Source organism: Mobula birostris, chromosome 18 (assembly GCF_030028105.1).
Source record: "Mobula birostris isolate sMobBir1 chromosome 18, sMobBir1.hap1, whole genome shotgun sequence".
NCBI classification, from domain to species: domain Eukaryota; kingdom Metazoa; phylum Chordata; class Chondrichthyes; order Myliobatiformes; family Myliobatidae; genus Mobula; species Mobula birostris.
Window position 1 is genome coordinate 54,820,567 of NC_092387.1, and position 17,384 is coordinate 54,837,950.

General features: G+C 42.3%; 1 protein-coding gene across 10 annotated transcripts in view; it reads right to left on the reverse strand.

The window, feature by feature from the left end:
* kcnma1a (potassium large conductance calcium-activated channel, subfamily M, alpha member 1a) overlaps nt 1-17,384 on the reverse strand; it is a 953,094-nt gene that overhangs the window by 210,482 nt on the left and 725,228 nt on the right. The gene's annotated exons all lie outside the window — the stretch shown is intronic.

The following is a 17,384-nucleotide window of genomic DNA, read 5'->3' on the forward strand; positions in this document are numbered from 1 at the left end:
TGCAGCTTTCACCTCAACCTCATCAGGCCAACTCTATCCTGGAGCCAATGAGGAGAAAAGTTCATTTATTCATAAAAATGCAAATGCTGGATGTATCCAACAGGTCATGCAGCATCAATGGAGAGACAATCTACTGATGTAGCGTTGTGTGTATTGTTCATTGGGTATATTTAAAGTGGAGATTAATAGGTTCTTGATTAGTATGGACGTCAATGGTTACAGGGAAAAGGCAGGACAATGGGGTTGTGAGGGATAATAAATCAGCCACGATGGAATGGTGGAGCAGACTAGATGGGCTAATTCTGCTCCTATGCCTGATGGTCTTCGGTTCTATGTTCTTCAATGTTTCAGGTCATTGACTTTCCACTGACGCCAGAAGTGAGAAGGCAAATGCATTCAAAGTTGCTGTTAAATTGTGATGGGGGTTGGGTGGAGTGGTGGTGAGAACAAAGCTTGCTATATGTTCTAGGCACAGACTGGGTGACTGCTTTGTGGATCCTTCCTCTCTGACCTGCTGAGTTCTCTAGGCTTCTTTATTGATTTTCTTTTTTTTCCACTCGCCTTCTCTCATTTCCAGTTCTGACGAAAGAACATCAACCTTAAATCTTAAATGTTTCTCTCTCCACAGATGCTGCCTGACCTGCTGAGTATCTACAGCATTATCTGCTTTGTATTTTAGATTACCACCATCTGCAGATTTTTTTGCATTTTGATACTCACTCATTGATTTGGTACAGTTTCTTGCTCTCTGACACCCTGATATACCATAAAATGAGACCATCCAGCCCACTGTCTAGGCTATCAGTTTTATTCCTCCTCATTTCCCTGTAATCCATTTTCTCGCACATGCTCACTGACTTCTGCCAATTCTCCTGCTAATATTTAGAATAGGGGTAAATTTGCAGATTTTATACTGGTTTCTTGTGCTACTGTCATAGAAACACAGAAAAACGTACAGCACAATACAGGCCCTTCGGCCCACAAAGCTGTGCCGAACATGTCCTTACCTTAGAAATTACCTAGGGTTACTCATAGCCCTCTATTTTTCAGAGCTCCATGTACCTATGCAGGAGTCTCTTAAAAGACCCTATCACATCCGCCTCCACCACCGTCGCCGGCAGCCCATTCCACACACTCACTACTCTCTCTGTAAAAAACTTACCCCTGACATCTCCTCTGAACCTAATTCAAAGCACCTTAAAACTGTGCCCTCTCGTGTTAGCCATTTCAGCCCTGGGAAAAAGCCTCTGATTATCCACACGATCAATACCTCTCATCATCTTATACACCTCTATCAGGTCACCTCTCATCCTCCGTCGCTCCAAGGAGAAAAGGCTGAGTTTACTCAACTTATTCTCATAAGGCATGCTCCCCAATCCAGGCAACATCCTTGTAAATCTCCTCTGCACCCTTTCTATGGATTCCACATCCTTCCTGTAGTGGGGCGACCAGAACTAAGCACAGTACTCCAAGTGGGGTCTGACCAGGGTCCTATATAGCTGCAACATTACCTCTCGTCTCCTGAACTCAATCCCACGATTGATGAAGGCCAATGCACTGTACTCCTTCTTAACCACAGAGTCAGCCTGCACAGCAGCATTGAGTGTCCTGAGGACTCGGACTCCAAGATCCCTCTGATCCTGCCAAGAGTCTGACCAATAATACTATAATCTGCCGTTGTATTTGACCTACCAAAATGAACACCTCACACTTCTCTGGGGGTTGAACTCCATCTGCCACTTCTCAGCCCAATTTTGCATCCTATCGATGTCCCACTGTTACCTCTGACAGCCCTCTACACTATCCACAACACCCCCAACCTTTGTGTCATCAGCAAATTTACTAACCCATCCCTCCACTTTCTCATCCAGGTCATTTATAAAAATTACAAAGAGTAGGGATCCCAGAACAGATCCCTGAGGCACACCATTGGTGACCGACCTCTGTGTAGAATATGACCCGTCTACAACCACTCTTTGCTTTGTGTGGACAAGCCAGTTCCGGATCCACGAAGCAATGTCCCCTTGGATCCCATGCCTCCTTACTTTCTCAATAAGCCTTGCATAGGGTACCTTGTCAAATGCCTTGCTGAAATCCATATACACTGCATCTACTGCTCTCCCTTCATCAATGTGTTTAGTCACATCCTCAAAAAATTCAATCAGGCTCATAAGGCATGACCTGCCATTGACGAAGCCATGCTGACTATTCCTAATCATATTATGCCTCTCCAAATGTCCATAAATCCTGCCTCTCAGGATCTTCTCCATCAACTTACCAACCACTGAAGTAAGACTCACTGGTGTATAATTTCCTGGGCTATCCCTACTCCCTTTCTTGAATAATGGAACAATATCCACAACTCTCCAAAGTTGAGTATCTCCAGCCTAGAGATGAAGATATTTTCCCTTTTGAGAACCCACTGCAATGACTGTATAATGAATCGTTCGCAGAACATTGATGTCATCATTCTCCATTCTAACGTGTCGCAGAACTAAGTCATTCACTGGGCCATTTCAACACAGCTCTAGGAACAGAGTCACTCTGAATGGAACTGAATATGCCTGCACTCTTCTGATGAACCTGCAGGTTGGTGTTTCATATTCTGTGCCTTTCACCGTTTGCGCGATGTTTTTCTTTGCACGTGGTGGTTTGGTTTGATGTTTCTCTTTGAAAAGCTTCCATGCATTTCTTTGTTTCGTGGCTGTCTGTGGGAAGATGAATCTCAGGGTTGTGTTTTGCATACATACTTTGATAATAAATGTATGTTGAATTTTTGCTTGAATGGATAAGGGTGGCAGATTCCCTCTCCCAAAGGAGATTGGAGGTGAATTTGAAGGTCAACCGTGTGTGTGTGTGTGTGTGTGTGTGTGTGTGTGTGTGTGTGTGTGTGTGTGTGTGTGTGTGTGTACACGTGCACAGATGAAAGTGACGTGTTTTGCCGTTGTTGTATGTTGCTAGTTCTAATCTGGATTGTGGGCAGGCTATACTGGTGCCAGAATGTGTGGCAACACTTGCAAACTGCCCCCAGCATATTGTTCGGTGTGTTGGTTGTTGAAGCAAAAGATGCATTTCACTGTATGCTTCCATGTACGTGTGATAAACAAACCTGAATCTGGTGAACCTGATGTCTTTTCCTAACAACTGGTAGCTTAACTCGAGGTTGTACAGTTAGGATGAAAGGGGGTGAATTCAGAAGACGTGCAGGGCAAATCATTTTGCACAGAGAGTGGTGCATGTGTGGCAAATGCTGTCAGGAGTGGTAGTGGAAGCAGGTACAATAGAGGAATTTCAAAAGGCTGTTAGGTAGGCACATGAATGTGCAGAGAATGGAGGAATGTGGACATTGTGTAGGCAGAAGGGATTAGTTTAGTTAAGCATTTAATTACTAATTTAATTAGTTCGGTACAACATTGTGGGCTGCAGGGCCTGTTCTTGCACTGTACATTTCTATGCTCTATGTTAATAATCACTGTTACACGGTTTCATTACAGATTCTATTTAGTCAATTCAAATTAAATTCCCCAGCTGTCATGGTGGGGTTCGAACTCATGTCTCCAGATCAAAGTACAGAGTTCTGGATTCAGTCCAGCAATTTAACCACTGCATGCTATACTTCATTGAAGCTGGCCTCAATAACAAAGCTCTTTTCCCAAAAGGCTTGTCTCAGTTGTTGACAATGAGTCGAGGCAACAGCCGGACTCAGAATGTAACACACACTCTTTGTCCAACATGGCAACTTTCAAACCAATCTTTACAAATGTGCCCTGCTATACCAGCAACTTCCTCGTTTTTCACTCTGCTGATGCGGCCTCTCGTAGCCAATTCTGACTAACGAGTAATTTTAGATCATGAACTTGTGATTAGGTCATTGAGAATACATTGCTACTCATTATTCCATGACAGCTGAAAATGGATGAGGAAGAGGAATCATATTTTTTACTTTTGAAAGCGACTCAATATTAGAAAATGAAATCTGAATGACTGTAACCTTGGCTGCTCTCCAACCCTGCAACGTATAAGAAACCGCAGGCACAATCTGTGTGCCAGGTCTCCGATCTAGGTCTAGTTATCTTATGGAGGCACAGTACCTGCTAAAGGTCGGAAGGTTAGGAAACAGTGTGAATCAGAAAGTGACAGAAGCAGGTAGTGCCGGTAGAATGAGGAAGTAAGTTAACATTTCAGGTCATAGAACTCTGGAGTCACGCAGCGCAGAAACAGGTCCTTCAGCCCAGCTGCTCCATACCAACCAAGACGCCCATCGAAGATAATTGTGTTTGCCTAAATTTGGCCTATGTCCCTCTAAACCAGGGGCTCCCAACCTTTTCTCTGCCATGGACCCCTACCATTAACTGAGGGGTCCATGGACCCCAGATTGGGAACCCCTGCTCTAAACTTTTCCTATCCACGTTCATGTCCGTGTACTTCTTACATGTACCTGTGTCATTTACTTCCTCTGAAAGCTCATTCCATATACGGAACACCCTCTGGCTGATTAAGTTAAAGATTAAGGATTAGCTTTATTTCTCATATGTACATCAAAACATTGAAAGATGTAGTGAAATGCGTTGTTTGCATCAAATCAGATCAGCAAGGATTGCGCTGGGCACCACACAAGTGTCGCCACACTACAGCACTGACAACTCACTAACCCTGACCATGCATCTTTGAAATGTGGGAAGAAACCAGAGCACCTGGAGGAAACCCATGTGCTTACAGGGAGAAGGTACAAACTCCTTACAGACAGCAGTGGAAATTGAAACCTGATCTCAGAGCTAGCGCTGTAATAGTGTAATGCTAAATGCTATGCAACCACGCCGCCCCTCAAGTTCCAAAATTATTCCTTCCCTCTCAACTTAAAACTTTGCCCTTTGGTTCTTGACTCCACTCCTGGGGAAAAAAGACTGTACATACTCACCCTATCTATATCCCTCTATAAGATCACCCTCATTCTCCTACGCTCCAATACTAACCTGCTCAGTCCCTCTCCAAAACTGAGTCCCTTGAGCTCTGGCAACATTTGTAAAAGTTCACCAACCCGACTGTTAGCTCTGTTTCTTCCACCACATATGCTGTCTGACCTCATGTTTATTTTCAGGTTTTATTTCAGATTTCCATCATCTGCATATTTACATTTTTCAAGTTACTGGGATCCTCCAGTGAAGCTTCTTCTTTGGAAATAATTATTACATTCATGGCCCAAGTGAACAATAATTGGAATTATCACAGTTCTTTAAACTTAACAACTAACAGTGACTCCTTGAACAACAATCAGCTGGAGGAATTCAGCAGGTCGAGCAGCATCTATGGGGAGGAAAGGGGTTATCAACAATTTGAGTCAAAGCCTGCATCTGCAATCTTTTGTGTTTCGAATGAACTACCTCTTGAAGATGTGTGACAACACAGGGCTCATTATCGATCTCCAAAAATCAACTCTGGCAAAGCTAATGACTAATTATATATAAGGACTTCAAATAATTTCAAATGGGGAAAAAAGTAAATAAAGATTTTTAGCTTTATTTGTCAAATGAACATCGAAGCATACAGTGAAATGCATCATTTTGTGTCAAATCAAATCAGAGAGGATTGTGCTGGGCAGCCCACAAGTATCACCAGTATCAATGTAGCATGCCCACAACTCATGAACCCTAACCATACATCTCTGGAATGTAGGAGGAAAATGAAGCACCAACAGGAAAACTATACAGTTACAGGGAGAATGTACAAACCTCTTACAGCGATAGAAATTGAACCCCAAACCTACAGCTGGCTCTGTAAAACAACTGCACTAAGTAATAACATACTTTCAATTTTCAAAACTAATAAGACCTGCAGAAGGAACTTATCATAGTTCATGGAATCAATCCCAACTCTGCCTAAGAACAAAGGATGGGATTTAGCCACTTACGGATTGGAAGGGTTTGTCAGACAGCTGTTCAGAGAACTTTATGGACATTAGTCAGGCATCTGAACTTAACTGTTTTTCTGAAAGTGGAGCAAGAGCATTCTCCCTATTGTCCTGACCAGTATTTTTTTCTTTAACCAGTCACTTATAAGAGATTACCTGGTCATTATCACATTGCTGTTTATGGGAGCTTGCTGTGCATAAATTGGCTGCTGCATTTCTCTACATCATAACTATGACAACACTGCAAAAGTGTTTCGAAGGGTACAATGTGCATTGGGGAGACGAGAGATCATGAACAGTCCTACAGAAACGCGAGCTGTTGATTTTATATCCTCACACTTAGTTCAGGCTTTTCTGGTGACAAGTTTAGGTTCTTTATTAAAATACATCATTGTTGCAGTCTGGTGTTTAATAGCTTCCCGTGAACAAATTCACACTCTTAAATAACCACAGAACCATTTGACCTTTCCAGCACAGAAGGAACCATTCTGCCCGACACATCCATAGCCAAAACGAAATATTAGATGTATTCCCATTTTCAGTTCTTGATCCATAACCTTGTTGGTTATTACAGTTTAAGTGCACACCAGACAATTTTTAATTGCTGCAGGGGCTCATCACCAAGGAGTCCCACCATTCAGGCCACACTCTCTTCTCACTGCTGCCATTAGCAAGGAGGTACAGGAGCTTTAGGTCCCAGAACACCAGGTTCAGTAACAGTTATTACACTTCAACCATCAGGCTCCTCAACCAGCATGGATAACCTCAGCTCTGAACTGATTCACAACCTATGGGCTCACTTTCAAGGACCCTACAACTCATGCTCTCAGTTATTTATTCACTATTTGCATTTGCTTGACTTCTTCTGCACATTGGTTGTTTGTCAGTCCTTCTGTGCAGGTTTTCATTAATTCTTTGTTCTACTATGAATGCCGACAAGGAAGTGCATTTCAGTGTATTAAATGGTGACATACTGTGTATGCACTTCAATAAAAAAAATTACTGTGAAATTTTATTTTGATCTCAAATTTCAAATTTCAAAGTGAATTTATTATCGAAGTATGTATATGTCACCGTATATACCCCTGAGATGTAATTGAATGCTCCTGCCACTCTTTCAGGCAGTGACGTCTAGATCTGTTGAGTGAAGTAATCCTTCCAGTCTACCTAGTGTTCTCCCTGCCCAGGGAAATTCAATCTAACCGGGTCTCTCGCAACTTATACACTTTTCAATTAAATCTGCCAGCCATCCCCTTTGCTGCTTGGTGTAGAGGGCTATCAGCCAAAAACAGACAGATGGAACTCACGCACTAGGCAACATAACGAGTCTGCTCTGTCATTTGATCATGCCTGATTTATTGTTCATCTCGCCCTATTCTCCTGCCTTCACCCTGTAACCTTTGACACCTTTACTAATCATGAACCTACCAACCTCCACTTTAAATATACCCAAAGACATGGCCTCCACAACCATCTGTGGCAATTAATTCCACAGATTCACCACAGTCATCTCTGTTTTAAAGTGACATCCTTCTATTCTAAGGCTGTGCCCTCTGGTCCAAAAACTTCCATTACTGGAAACATTCTCTCCATGTCCAACTATGAAGGTCTTTCCATATTCTGAATGCTTCAATGAAAACCTCAGTCATCCTCATAAACTCCAGTAAGAACTGGTCCAGAGCCATCAGATGCTCCTGATGCAGTCACCCTTTCACTCCTCCGGAAATCCTCTGGACCCTCTCCAATGCCAGCACATCCTTTCTTAGACATGGGTACCAAAACTGCTCACAATATTCCAAATGCAGACTGACCAATGCCTTTCATCCTTGCTTTTATATGCAAGTCCTCATGAAATGAATGCTAACATCGCATTTGCCTTCCTTACTACTGACTCAGCCTGAAAATGACCTTTAAGGAATTCACATTAGAATGTCCAAGTTCCTTTGAACCTCTGATTTCTGAATTCTTTCACCATTTAGTATTTAGTCTATGCCTTTACTCCTACCACCGTGCATGACCATACACTTCCTTACACTGTGTTCAACTCGCTACATCTTTATTCATTTTCCTAACCTGTCCAGTCTTTCTGCAGACTCCCTGCTACCTCAATACTACCTGCTTCTCCATCCATCTTTGCTTCATCTGCCAACTTGGCCACAAAGCCATTAATACCATTGTCTAGATCATTAACACACAAGGTGAAAAGTAGCAGACCCAGCAGCTGCAGAACATCACTGGACACCGGCAGGCAAGCAGAAAAGGCCCCTTTTATTCACACTCTTTGCCTCTAAACAGTCAGCCAATCTTTTGTCTATGCTGGTATCTTCTCTGTAATACCACAGGCCCTTACCTTGTTTATCAGTCTCATGTGTGGCACCTTGTCAAAGGCTTTCTGAAAATCTAAATGAACAACAGACACTAACTCTCTTTTATGTAATCCTGCCCATTACTTCCTCAGGAATTCCAACATATTTATCAGGCAAGATTTCCCCTGATCAAGGTCATGCCAATCTTGGCCTATTTTATCACGTGAATCTAAATAATTCAAAACATTATCCTTAATAATGGACTCTAATATCTCACCAAATCAGGCTAACTGGCCTATAATTTCCTACCTTTTGCCTCCCTCCCTTCATAAAGAGTTGTAAGGGTTTCTTCTTTTATGTTACTGCGCAGGCTAATCAAAATGGCTTCTTTGTTATGTTATCTGCTGACAAAGTTCTCTCTCTAGCTGCTTGTTTGGGTTATAAAGAGAATCATATTCATTTGCTAACCAATTGGGATAGATGTTATTCTTTCTTGTGTGTCTTTAAGCTATTGTTTTTCACAGGCTTTGGGGCAGAAGGCGCTATGGGGACAGGGAGAGGAGATGCGATGCTGTAAGCTCGACGGCGGAGCAGACCCTGAGCGGGAGTCCGAGGCCCAGGGTCTTCAGTGATGAGAGGAGACGAAGGCAGATTCGTGTGGAGCGTCTGGTCGACCACTGTGGTTGGTCCCAGGCGGCGGGTCGAGGTGGTCAGAGGGGATCGTATGGTGGAAAGAAGACTCCATTACTTGAGCTCCAACTGTTGTGCACGAAGTGGTTGAACTTTGATAAGTTTGGTGCCTTTTACTTTCCTTTTATATTTTACCTCTATTAATTACATAATTCCAGTAATATCTATAAATTGTAATCATTTAATCACATATGGTGTATTGTCTGTTATTTGGCAGGGTGGGTTACATCACACAGCATCCACACAAACTTGATTACCCAGTTTGGCGGGGCCGAAGGCTGCTCCCCCTAGACGAAAGCGAGTTGAGCGAGCCTGAGGCTTACCAGTGGGCTACAGAGTGAAGTAGCTTTTGCGATTTACAGGTCGTTTGGAATCATTCCATTTTCAAGTGATTCTCGAAAGATCACTACTAATGGCTCCACAATCTATTTAACCACCTCTTTCAGAACCCTGGGGTGTAGGCCATCTGCTTTAGGTGACTTATCTATCTTCAGATGTTTCAGCTTCCCAAACACCTTCTGCTTAGTATTAGACCAAAAGTGGAGCAGCATGGCGTCTGCGCTCGATTGGCGGCTGGCCTCTCCCATTGGTGCGGCCCTCCAGTGTTCGACTGGTGGAATGACGGGCTTGGTAGCCAGGAGCTGTAACATCAACTTGCATGTTGCTCAGTGTCTTGGACTGGACATGTGTTTTCTTGCTGAACAATGTGTGTTTTTTTCCTCTCGCTATTTTGAATGTATGTTATGCATCTTGGCCCCAGAGGAATGCTGTCTTGTTTGACTGTATCCATGTATGGTTTGAATGATAATTAAACTTGATCTGATTTGATTTGATTTGATTTGGTTTGATTTAAATTGTGACCCTGGAGTTTTAAGAATGAGAGGAGATCTCACCGAAACCTACGAAATATTGAAAACCCGGGATAGAGTGGAGATGCAAAAGATATTTCCAATCATGAGAGAGTCCAGGACAAGAGGGGACTGCCTCAGAATACAATGATGTCCCTTTAGAACAGAAATGAGGAGCAATTTCTTTAGCTAGACCACGGTGAATCTGTGGAATCCATTGCCATAGATGGATGTGGAGGCTAAGTCATTGAGTATATTTAAAGTAGATGTTCATACTTGATTTAGTAAGGTCGTCAAAAGTTATGAGGAAAAGGCAGAAGAGTTGAGAGGGAAAACAAATCAGCTGTGATCAAATGGTGGAGCAGGCTGAATGGCCTAATTCTGCTCCTATGTCTTATAGTCTAAAGTAATCCTGGCATTTTGTAACCACATACAAAATGTCCCAAAAATCAATAATTAACATCTACAACACTTCAAAACCTGCAATACAGAAGACCACACACAAAATACTGGAGAAACTCAATGGGTCAAGCAATATCTATGGAGAGAAATGGACTGTTGATGTTTCATCTGGATTTTAACTCTCGACTGTCCATTGTCCTTCATGGATACTGACTGTCCAGCAAGCAGCCCCGTGTAAGTTGCTCCAGATTGCAGCTCCTGTGACTGCGTAAGCCCAATTCAGCTTCCTCCTTGAAGAAGAAACAGCTCCAAGAACATGTGCCCACACCGCCTCACGCAACATCAGTGTTCACTGGATCACTGGATCAGAAACCCTTCCCAGGCACTGCTTGCAAATGGAGTCCAATCAGTCATGGGATTCCAGCCACAGAGCAAGGAGAGGGATGCAGCTCGATGTGCTGGACCTGTAGGCACATTCTGTACCCAGCAGCATTCCCCCACTAAACTGTCTCAGCTGTCAGAATGTGGCATCAGGTGGCATCACCACATATTGAGTCTCATTTCCACAGTTTGCCAGCAGTTTGCCATTGTCTCTTTGTAGTGATTCCATGGGTGGCTTCTTCTCTCATAGTTTAGGGATGATCTCTCTGTATGGGAGAGGTTTGCACTTTTATTTAGAGCAGGGATTCTCAGCCTTGTTACGCCATGGACCAATACCATGAAGCAGGGGTCTATAGACCCCGGCTTTAGAGATTCAGCATGGTAACAGTCCCTTCTGCCCAACAAGTCTGTGCTGCCCAATTGCACACCTGTGACACTTTAACCTATTAACCCATAAAGCTTTGGAACATGGGAGAAGATAGGAGTATCCAGAGAAAACCTACGCAGCCACGGGGGCAATGAACAAACTCCTTATGGACAGCGGCAGAATTGAACCCGGACTGCCGACGCTGTGATAGCAACAGACTAACCACTTAAGTCTTGGCAGCTCCAACCGGCTCAGAAGACTTCTGTTAGTGGGAAGGAGGGATGTTTCTCAGGGCAGTCTTGTCCTCTCAGTGTGAAATTTAAACATCAATACCCATCTAGAAGTCCCTGGAAGGATTTGGGAGAACTATGGCATTCCCTGAGTATTAACAGAGCTATCTAGAATCCAGAAGGTAGGTGTGTTTGACATGGAGATGTGAGTATGAAGCAATTGAAGAAATATTTGAATGTGATGACAGTGAAACTGCCAGACTGGTCCACATGGTTCACTAATGTTCTTCAAGGAAGGAAAACAACCATCCTTATATGGACTGGTCTAAAAGTGAATCCAGATCCATTTTAGCTGCCCTCTAATCAGGATAATTTGGGGAAGATAACAAATGTCGGTTCACCCGGTGAGGCCACATGTGCTGAGAAAATAAGCTCATTCTCTTGGAACTGAAAAGATGACGTGGCATTGGCTCCGCCAATCGTCCGCTTGCTTGTCGTTCTAGAAGCAAGTCAGACAAATCGGACATTAAAACAAAAGCATGGAATCCAAAACCCAGGCAGTGAAAGATTACATTTGAGCAATGACTGAAGGGGTGGGGGCGGGGGGGGGGTGCGGCTAGAGAGAAAATTTCCACTTATGAAGCATGGGAAATGAAAGAACTTTAAAGATGAGATTTGCATCTTTCCCACTGAGTGAAATGTTGGTTTTGTTCATCAGCCTATCATTTTCAAATGAAATGAAGGGAGTTTTCTCCATTGGAATGAAACAAAAACAAACTGGAAGAAAGAAAATGTGAAGTCTGTGTGTCTTTGTGAAAAAGAATGAATAACACGTGTGGGGGATGAACTGGTGCCTTGGGAGTCCCAGCTATTCAGGAAGAGATGCCAGATTAACCGTAATTTATTATGTTGATTTTTGAGGTTGTAGCCGAGGCATTCGGCAGTAAATCAATCAGCTGTGGAACGGAATCAAAGTCAGAAGTATTAGGCACAGAGGCAGCAAGAGATCTGTAGAGCTGAACTGAAAGTGCGGCCTGCAAATATCCAAGTCATGAGTTGGGGCAAAAACACCTTCTGGCTTAACTGACATTTAAATTCTCCTCAGATTGGCTAGATTTATGAGCAGATTAATGTGCTGGGGAAAGAGAACCGCTTGAACGAAGTCCAAATATACTTTAGAGTTTTTAATAATTTGCACGTGTTTTCTGTAGCTAGACTGTGTAAGTACTGGCTCAACATTCCTTTACACAGGGACTCAGTTCTATTCCTAAGGCTGTATTTAGTGCAAAATTACATCTAGAGATGTATGAAAATACTTCAAGGTGCACACGTAATTTAGTGATTTGTCAGTGTGTTTCTGGCACTTTATCAACTCTGTGTTTAATATGCACCATTTATTTTCAGACTTAATTTTGAAAGATGAAATCAGCACTTGAACTTCGAAATGCTCCATAAACTCCCTTCACACCAAATTCTTGAGTGACAACATGGAACCAAGTGATTGATCATTTTCAGGTTTTCTTAACCCTCGAATGAGATTTTGATTAAAACAAATCATTTTTCATCAACGGATCACCAGGTGATTAGTTATTTCAGCAGAACATGAGTAAACAAACAGCAGCTGTGATTAATAAAGGCGATGGATAGAGTCCAACTCTTTAATTCCCAGACAGGTTCGCTGTTCTTATAGCCAATAGAGGAAGTTTTATTATTCCCCTAATCCCTAAAAGCTTTGGCCTGCACAACTGGGCCTGTTAAAAGCCGAGGCCCTGGAGACTCTGTTATACCGATTAAAGGCCAGCGGACAACAGTAAATTATCAAATACACTTTGGAAAAAAAAATATAAAGTCTATTCTCAACTTGGTGACAGGTATGATGTATGTATGTTTTGAAATGATGTGAAACCTTACCTAAACTAATTACTTCATTCATGTTAACAAAGCACTCCCAGAGTCCTATAATTAACTGATTCATGACCAGAGCTCTGTGACAGTGAAGAATTAGAATCAAGTTGGTGTTCCAGCAATTAAACAAAAGTTAACACACTATAACAACTTGTTTAGGTACAAGTGACAAGTGTTAAATCATTCAGTGCAAGTAAAATTTCACATTACAAACTATTCTAGGCACATTGCACCTAGACAAAAGATAAGGAAATAACAGTCTATATTCCCTCTGGTCTGCTCTCCAGTCAGGTTGCAAATGACCTTCAGTTCACATTTCAGCCCACCATGTCAGTCTCAATATGGTGTGTCGAGGGGCTTATTTAACTTTATAACATTTCCTTGCCACCTTTATCCTCAACTGCCTCATAGCCAATAACTAACCTCCATCTAAGTATATTCATCAACTCAACACCCATAGTCCTGGGGAGAAGAGAATTCCAAGGAATGGCAGTGAAGGCATCCCTCCCTCACTTCGGCCTAAACTTCTCTTCCTCCAAACACCAACCCCAACTCTGCTGACATTATACCTTGTGGATTGCAAGGTTCTTCAGCTCAGGGACAAAGGGTTTACTCTCTTAAGCCCTTTTATAATCCTGTTATGTCAAAAGGTTGGCCCATAAGTTCCAACTAAATCATTCCTCTTTCACCTTAAAACAATGCTCTCTCATTCTTGATTCCTCAACCCTGGGCCCTGGGAAAAAGACTGCACATTCATTCTACCCATGTCCCTCATGACTTATACACCTCCATAAGATCACCCCTCAGTCTGCGGCGCTCCATGGATTAAAGTTCTAGCCTGTCCAACCTCTCTTATTTAGCCTGGTTGATTTTGGATGTATTTTAGATGGTGGCAGAGTAGCGTACAGCATCAGTGACCCAGGTTTAATCCCACCGCTATCTGTAAGGCGTTTGAACATTCTCCTTGTAACTATGTGGGTTTCCTCCAGGTGCTCTGATATTCTCCCACATTCCAAAGACATGCAATTTAATAGGTTAATTAATCACATGAATGTAATTGGGCAATGGGGGGGGGTGCTGAGCTGTACGGACCTGTTACTGTGCTGTATGTCTAAATAAAATAAATAAATAAAATTAAAAAGCCATCATCATACATAACATGTTTACAAAAGACATCACACCACCAGGATATAATGCAGAGTGCCTGGAAAATTCAATGCAGGGTATATGGTATTCTTTAAATCCATCTCATTTTCTAATTTAGAATGAGGCACGCATTCAGAATGAATACCTCAGACTAATCTGTTGCAAAAAGTAATCGAGTTACCAACAAAAAAAAACTCTCATGTTACACAGTTGAGCGCGCACCACATCAATCAGTCATAACGAGACACATAAATTTCTCTTGTAGCCGTTTTGTTGTAGATGAAAGAAATCATTAATTCTACTGTTGATGGATGTTCGGACACAGATGGTAAATTGCTGCAGAATGCTCCAAAAAAAAAACCAATAGATTTATTTTGGTAATACTTGGAGGTCAATGCAACTCTCCAAAATGCCTTTGCAATCACAATTATCAGAAACGGGAAATGTGTACTGGACTTTGCGCTGGCCGATAAAATTAAACTTCCAACCACTTTTGTGCCTAATGACATGACAACAAATGAAATGGAGGATATGTCAGTACACATGAAGGCAATTCAAGAGGGAAGGCTTTATCCTGCAATACATACCCCCTCCCAAGTTAGTGACAGACTGTTCTAAATACCTCTTAATTCAAAAATCAGTGCATTCATGCTATCTCATGGCCCACTACGTCCTCTTTGCTGTTCCAAGCTGCTTGGTTTTTTAACACTTGAATTCGTTTTGTGAGATTTCTGTCAGGGTGGCTTGGTAGTGTAGTGGTTAGCACAATGCTTTACAGTACCAGTGACCCAGGTTCAATTCCCACCGCTGCCTGTAAGGAGTTTGTACGTTTTCTCCGGGACCGTGTGGGTTTCTATCCAGGCCGGAAAGGTAACCTAAGAATGGTGAAGACATGGAGTCATACAGTGTGGAAACAGGCCCAGCTGGTCTGTGCTGACCAAGATTCCCACCCAAGCTAGTCGCATTTGCCTGTGTTTGTCCCATATCCCTCTAAAGCAGGGGTCCTAACCAGACACCTTGGTTAATGGTAGGGGTCCACATCATAAAAAGGGTTGGGAATGCCTGCTCTAAACCTTTCCTATCCATGTACCTGTCCAGTTATCTTTGAAATGTTGTTAATGTACCTGCATCAACCACTTCCTCCACCAGCTCATTCACAAGCTGACCATCCTTTGGGTGAAAAAGTTGCCCCTCAGGTTCTTCTCACCTCTCACCTTAAATCTCTATCCTTGAGTTCTCCAATTCCCAAACCTTGAGAAGAAAAATGCTTGCAATCACCCAATGATTTTATATACTTCTATGAGATCAAAGTTCAAAGTTCACAGTAAATTTATTATCAATTTATTACCATATACCGCCCTGAGATTCATTTTCTTGCAGGCATTCACAGTAAAACAAAGAAATACAATAGAATCAATGAAACACTGCACACAAAAACTGATAAACAACCAATGTGCAAAAGAAGATGAACTGTGCAAATACAAAAAAAAATAGGTAAATAAACAATATTGAGAACATGAGATGAAGAGTCCTTGAAAGTGAGTCTATAGGTTGTAGAATCAGTTCAGCACTGAGGAGAGTGACGTTAACTACGCCAGTTCAGAAGCATGATGATTGAGGGGTAATAAATGGTTCCCAAATCTGGTAGAGTGTACCTCCTTCCTGATGGCAGCAGCGAGAGCACTGCCCAGTCTCCTGTACTTCAGTGAATAAAGTCCCAACCTGCTCAAGCTCTCTCTGTATAGTTGAATTAACATAAGTATTTAAGTGTTTATAAATACTTAAATTATTTCATATTTTGTTTAGTTTTTGTACATACTTTAAATTGCAATTTAAACCACAATAGTATAAATTTTTACATGCTTCTAATTATCAGAAACAATTGAATATGCTCCAAGATTTAACAGCTGACAGGTTTTTCAACCACTTGGTGTTTGGGCAACACTATGTATCATTGTGTGGTGCTATCTCCGCACAATAAACTTGGCCTCTGTACTGGAATGTATCAACACTTTATGGGAGGCACAAGGAACTGCAGATGTGGAGATGCCGGAATTCGGATAAGCAAACAATATGCTGCAAAAGCTCAGAAGATCAAGCAGCATCTGTGGTGTGGGGTGGAGGAGGTCGGAGATATTGTTGGCATTTTGAGTCTTTTTCCTATGGCTGGGGAATCGAAACCTAGAGGGCATAGGTTTAAGGTGAGAGCAAAAACTTTAGTAGGGACCTGAAGGGAAACTTCTTCACATAGAGGGTGGTAGGTATATGGGAGCCAGAGGAAGTGGTTGAGGCAGGTAAATTAACACCATGTAAAGGTTACTGCACAGATACCTAGGTAGGAAAGGGCTTGAGGGAGATGGGTCAAACACAGTACAATGGAACTAGCTTCGATGGAAATGTTGGTTGGCATGGAGCAGTTGGGCCGAACGGCCGTATATTGCATGACTCTATAATTCCTTTCCTCCTCACAGACGCTGCTCACCTTTTTGAGTTCCTCCAGCAGATGGTTTGTAGTACTCTATAGTCAGTTGACACCTACAGATTCACATGAGATAAGCTTGGAATCAGGTCAAACATGGACCTCTCATCACATTGCTGGCAGGAAGCCCTGGGTCAATAACATTGTCTGAAATGGGAATTCCCAACCTTTTTTATGCCATAGACCCATATTGTTTACTGAAGGGTCTGTGCACCCTAGGTTGGGAACCACTGGCCTAGAAGATTCCCACAATCTTTTGAGATATTTCAAATTCTACATTACCAGTCATTTAGCATAATTTCTGTGGATTTTAAGTCTTGATAAATAAAAAGGTAAATCAAATTTATAAAACAGTGATGCACTGTATCTTGATGTGCTTCTCCACTGAATGGAATGGCAGTGTAGAGGATAACATAGCACCTTCCAGTGTCACCCACTGGTGGTTCAATTCTGTCACCTTCCATCACTTGATGTAACACAACTGCAGAGCTTTGATTTGATCTGCAGTGACAGGAAAGCTCAGCTGCTTTCATTACAGAATTGCATTGCAGCTTCACCAATTTGGTGCCAGTTTTTAAGTTCACCTGGTGCCCCTCCTGCATTCCTTCTTGGACCAGGATTGACCCCTAGCCTCAACAGCATTGTTAGAGAGTGAAGGATGGCCTCAGCAAGAGATTATAGACTGTAGTGGTGTACATTTCTGTCATTGCTAATGGGTCTTC